Source organism: Herpailurus yagouaroundi, unplaced genomic scaffold (genome assembly GCF_014898765.1).
Source record: "Herpailurus yagouaroundi ecotype Mexico unplaced genomic scaffold, PumYag 166, whole genome shotgun sequence".
NCBI classification, from domain to species: Eukaryota; Metazoa; Chordata; class Mammalia; order Carnivora; family Felidae; genus Herpailurus; species Herpailurus yagouaroundi.
In genome coordinates, this window is record NW_024412407.1 from 34,497,178 (window position 1) to 34,503,441 (window position 6,264).

Sequence of the window (6,264 nt, forward strand, 5' to 3'; positions counted from 1 at the left end):
AGTCTAAACTCCTTGTATAGCACAGACCCTTCACAATCAAGGCCCGTCCACTTTCTCTCCTTGGTGTCCCGTCAACTTCCAGCAAGCTCCGTACGCTCCGTGGAGCTGCGTTTTATTAAAGGTGCCATGATCTTTCCTTCGCACAAGTTTCCTTCTACGTGGGACATTCTCACCTTTCTCTCCATCCTATCCCCCATCTTTCTCATCTCCTCCCTCCCTATCATATCCTTATTACTCGGCAAGAATGAGGTCCAAGGTCCCAACACTGTCTCTCCTGTTGATGTCTTCCTTGATCCCTTTCTGCCTCCTTTTGTCCTCCCACAGTGGCCAGGACATTTTCCTTTTCAGCACTACGACACTGAATTTTAAATCAAAGGCAAGGACCAGACATCTTTGTATGAATAGGGCCCATCATGAAAACTAAGCATAGTACTTAGCTTTCACTTTCAGTGAATCTTTTGCAAATAAATGAATTGGAGAGTCAGTAAATAAGCAAAGGAATGAATGAGGAAGACTGAATTCAGGCTCCAGCTGCCGAGAAGTTGCTTAGTCAGTGTGATACAAATGAGAAAAGATCCTTAGGTAGGAGAACGATTTGGCTCAGAGACTGTTGACTTCTCTGAACTTAATTATATTTCTTTTCCAATTAGAATTGTCTTAACTAATCCTCCAGCAATTCTGTAGCTGGGTTACTCACGAAACTCAGAAGGGAATATATCATTTAACTTATGCTCAACGCTGTGTAATTAAACAGCAGCTTCAGTGCATGTTATTTCTCATGTATGCAGTTATGATACTTTCGTGTTTAAAAAAATGAAACTTGGGCCAGTGGCTGGGGAGAACTGGGGAACTGAGTCATTCATGTATTCCAGCTGAGGAAATGCAGTGAAACACATCGGTGAGGGCACGTTAGGGCACTGTTTTTTAGCTTGTGTGTCTCAACCCAGTAGTAAGTTGTGGAATAAGTTTAGGGAGTTCTGTCTAGCCTTTTTAATGAAATGAAATAAAACAAAGTCAAACCGAAAATACCAAAGAACATTCCACACAGCAAAGATAAGGATTAGTTTGTGTAACTCGTTTCAGGTACATTGTGTGCACATGCATGTGAGTGTGTGCGTGCGTGTGAGTGTGTGTGCATGTATGTCTGTGTGTGCATGTGTGTGCACATTTGTGTAAGTGCATGCGTGTGCGTGTGAGTGTGCACACGTGTGTGTGAGTGTGTGCGTGCATGTAGGTGTGTGTGCATATGAATGTGCATGTGGAAGTGTGTGTACATGTGTCAGAGGTCACACTGTAATGTGGGTCACCATTAGAAAGTCAGAAAACACTGAGTAACAGAGTGAAATTTACTGAATATTACTGATAATGAGCTTTGTTGACAACGCCCTGGGTGACTTTGGACAATTGCTTAACCTCTCTAAAATTTGGTTTTCTCTTCTATAAAAGAGAATAATAGCACTCAGCTCTTAGCATTATCATGAGAATTCAACGTATTAAAAACGCGGAAAGCAAGTACTTGGAATAGTGCTTGTCACAGAGTGAGAAGCATATGAGTTCTAATGATATTATTATTATGGTCTATAAGGAAGAACTAGACTAGGTGTGAACTGTTAACTTCATAAAGAAGAGAGAATGGATCTGCAGAATGCTGGTTCATAGATTCACATGAGCACAAATCCTATGTGAGAAGCAGAAAATGATGCTCTTCGTGTGGTGAGTCATTCATTCAATCAAACAGACATTTATTGAGCATTTACTACACAGTCTCTGTACTTCAGAGATTAGATTCTATATTTGTACTGCTCCTACCAGTAGAGAGGCACGCAGCCAAGCCTGGACCAGAATACCAAGTTGTGAAGGTCTGGTCCTTGCCCTTCAGCACTTAAACTCTAGTTGAGAAGCAAAGACACCAGAACAAATGTCTCACTAGAAGGCGATATACAATAAATACCCTACTGAGGGTCTAAATGGCGCCAGCAGAGAACAAAGAAGGTAACTGCGGGCTGAAGACATCAGGGCGTAGGAAGAGGAGAGCAATAAGAAAGATTCCGTTTGAAAAAGGACTTGAAGAATGAGTACTATTGTTGTTTGTTTGTGTTTGTTTTTATTTTCTTAGATTGATTTTGTTTATGGATAATCTTTTTTTTCTATTTTTTTTTTAATTTTTAAAATTTACATCCAAGTTGGTTAGCATATAGTGCAATAATGATTTCAGGAGTAGAACCCAGGGATTCATCCCCTACATATAACACCCAGTGCTCATCCCAACATGTGTTCTCCTTTATGCCCCTTGCCCTTTTCGCCCATCCCCCTACCCACAGCCCCTCCAGCTACCCTCAGTGTGTTCTCTATACTTAAGAGTCTCTTATGTTTTATCCCCCTCCCTGTTTTTAGATTATTTTGCTTCCCTTTCCTTATCTTCATCTGTTTTGCATCTTAAACTCCACATGCGAGTGAAGTTATATATTTGTCTTTCTCTGACTGACTGATTTCACTTAGCATAATACCTTCTATGTCCATCCATGTTGTTGCAAATGGCAAGATTTCATTCTTTTTTGATTGCCAAGTGTGTGGATATATATCACATCTTCTTTATCCATTCATGGAAAAGTATCCCAGGCCAGGAAAGGACACAATCAAAGGTATGGAGATGACAGATTGAAATGCTAATTTAAAGAAAGAGCCTCAAGTCAACAGGAGGATTATAGGAGGTAAGAATCGAAAGAGGGACAACTGGATTTTCTGCCTTAGACTTTGTTGCCACCAACAGAGCATCTTCTTCAGGATTTCGTTTTCCAGCATCTGAGCACCTCCTCCCATACTTCCTGATGAACTTCTTTTCTGTTGCCATTGAGGCAAGGCTTTGACCTAGAGGAGTCTTCCCGCTGAAACTGCCCCTTCTCCCGCTCTCCATTACTCCCACGCATCTCCATCCAACCTATGCCTGAGCATCATCCCTCATTCCCTCACAAACACCGGTAACTCCTTTGGCCTCTTCTCTCTCCAGGCAACTTGCCAGCCAAAGCCTGAGCCTGGTTAAACCAAATCGTTCGCCTACTCTGTGCCTGCTTCCTGTCCGGCGAGATCTTAAAAACAATGATATATTGTACCATCTCACCTTAAATTCGTGAGCACACATTTCAAAGGGCACTACACATTGATAACGGGCAAACTTACATCACTTCCAATGTATCTCTACTCACACAGCCCCCCCAAAATTACTATTTCATACTTGGTCTTAGGAACCAGATCAAATGATTGTTCTTTCACTTGCTAGTTGTGTTAATTTAATCTCAGTGTGCCTCGGTTTCCTCATCTGTGTAATGAGGTTAACAATGAAGCCACCATCCAGGTTTTTTTTTTTTTTAATTTTTTTTCAACGTTTTTAATTTATTTTTGGGACAGAGAGAGACAGAGCACGAACGGGGGAGGGGCAGAGAGAGAGGGAGACACAGAATCGGAAACAGGCTCCAGGCTCCGAGCCATCAGCCCAGAGCCCGATGCGGGGCTCGAACTCACGGACCGCGAGATCGTGACCTGGCTGAAGTCGGACGCTTAACCGACTGCGCCACCCAGGCGCCCCCATCCAGGCTTTTTAAGGAGAATTAAATGAGGTGATAAGGAAAGCATCTGTGTACCACCTGGCACATATGGAAATAATTGCTAGGATCATGGTTCTCCTCTCTTCTTAAAGACCCTATACCCTTAGGTCTGTCCCTATTAATTCCCTTAATTACTGACCTTCCCTCATACTTGATTTGGACACAAAAGCAATGGGACAGCAACTCTATCTGCCTTCCCCCAAGTCTACCACCCTTCTGACATCACTACCCTTGCCCTTCACCCTCCCTCCCTGTCTTCTCCGGAGCCACCCCTTCTCTTGTGCTCTGGACCCATCTGCTCTAACCTTCAAGGACTCCAGCCCTGCAACTCTGTCCCCTCTCTCCTACATTCATTACTCTTCCCTCTCCACTGAATCACACCGTTCGTACACAGACCTGCTGTAGTAGCACTTAGCTTTGAGATAAAGCACAACTCCCTCTCGAGCACCGTAGCCTCATCAACTACTCTCACTGCTCTTCTGTATAGCAAAACTTCTCGAAAGAGTTTTCAAGGCCACTTTCTCCACTTCCTGATGTCATATTCTTTCTTTAGCCCTCCCCGGTCAGACTTCCAGTCCTACTACTCCGTTGAGATTACATTTGACTCAGTTGCCATGACTCCCATGTTGCCTCTGTGTCTGTTATTTCTCTCCTCGGCGATCCCCACAGTTGATGATTTTCTCCATTTGAAAACGCGTTCTTTTCTTGGCTTCTGTGATACCTCCCTCTCTTGGTATCCCTTTCCTTCTTCACTGGCCACTTCCTCACAGACAGCTATGTCAACTCTTTCTCCTGTGTTCAGTTCGAAATATTAATACGTCCAGACTCTTGGTCCCACGCCCCCTTCTCTGTTCTGTGTACATACTCTTCCTAAGTGACTTCACCCTGTCTCCTGGTATTACCTACTCTGCATATCCACTTTATCGTAAGCTTTATTGCTCGCTATCTTGAATTTTTTCCAAATCTAGATGTCTACGTGAAATCCTTATATTTATTTATTTGGCTCTTTCACTTGGAAGTTTAATAATTATCTTCAACCTAAAATGGTGGAAAGAGAACCTCAGATTACCTACCCCACCCCCTGCTACTGCTTGAAACTTATTTACTTCAACAAATTGCATGCAGTTGCTCATGCCAAAACCAAAACGAAACAAAACAAAACATCTATCAAGTATCTTTGATTTCTCTCTACCCTTCACCACTACATCTAAATCACCCAGTCCTGTCATATCTATCATTAGGAGATATTCTAAGTCAGCCCACCCCCTCCATCTCTACTCTTCCCACCCTAATATAAGCCAATGTCATTCTTGGCATTTTTGCCCTGCCTACAGTGTATTCTCCACAGAGCAGCCAATACAATTTTTAAATACACAAATCAGGTCATGTTACATCTCTTTTAAAAACTCCTCCACTTTTTCTCCATCATAACCACACTTGGAATAACCTATACATTAACTCGGTAGACTGATTTTCAGTTCCCTAACTAACCCGGCCCCTGCCTCTCCCTCCAACCTCATCTGAGAGCACTTGTCCCCCAGCTCTTACACTCTACTGGTGCCAGCCCTTGTTTTGTTTCTCAGGTTTTTCAAGGTCACGGCCACCTTTGTACTTGCTGTTCTCTCTGAAATGCTTTTCCAGCAATTATCACAGAGCTGGCTCCTTCTTGTCCTTCAGGTCCCAGCATAACTGCCACCATTGAGGTCACCAAGTTATTCTATCATTCCGCTTTATTTTAATGCTCTTTATGGCACTTAACTCCAATATATTTTTGTTATGTCTACCCCACTTCTCCTCCCCACTTGAAAGCTAGCTCTGTGTAAGCTCGTCTGTCTATTCACTGCTCACTGTGCCACCAGTGCCTACAACTAGGGCACATTCTAGGGCTTAAGTAAATTTCTTACTGCGTGAGCAATGAGCAATGGCTTTTGAGCTTTGTGATTTAGGTTCCAAGGGGGCCATAGGCAGTTAAAAGGAGTACCATTCTCCCACCCTTCAAGCTCCAGCCTCATCGCCCACAGGTCAAACGCACAGAACCCAGTCCTTGCATCCCATTGTCCAGTCTTCCTTCCTAGACAACTTCGATTGCTTTCTAATGACATTCCCTGCCTTCATTTATTCTCCATACCACCATTCCTGATCCAATCCATTGTACATACACCATCCATCCTCTTAAAATCCTGCTTCTTTCTATTGTCTTCTTAGCCCAAATCTTGTAGGTTTTCCAAGTTTACAGAACAGAGTTCAAAATCCTTAGCCTGTGCCAAAGAACCTTTTGCAATGACTGTGAAAGCAGTCTCTGGATAGAGAAGAAAATACTGAGTGTCTCTAGTCCAGCAGCTGGAATACTTCTGAGATGAGTTATTCTCCCTTCCCTATTCTCCCTTAAAAAATGCAGCTGAAAATTCAATGCCAAATATCCCAAGCATCGTATCTGCTGCCCACCACACCAGAACACCTGAGCAAAGTTCCACAGCAAGCATTACCCGGGTACCTGAGCCGAGGCCAAGAGCACCCTGATAGGATTTAAGAGTTCTGCAAACACACAGTTCTTCCAAAATCAATCTGGAGTATTTTCCAAGGTTCTATGATCACTTCCTCTGAAAAAGGCTTTTGTGACTTTGTGGAGTGGTCTCATATGTCACCTCCCCTCCTCTCTTTC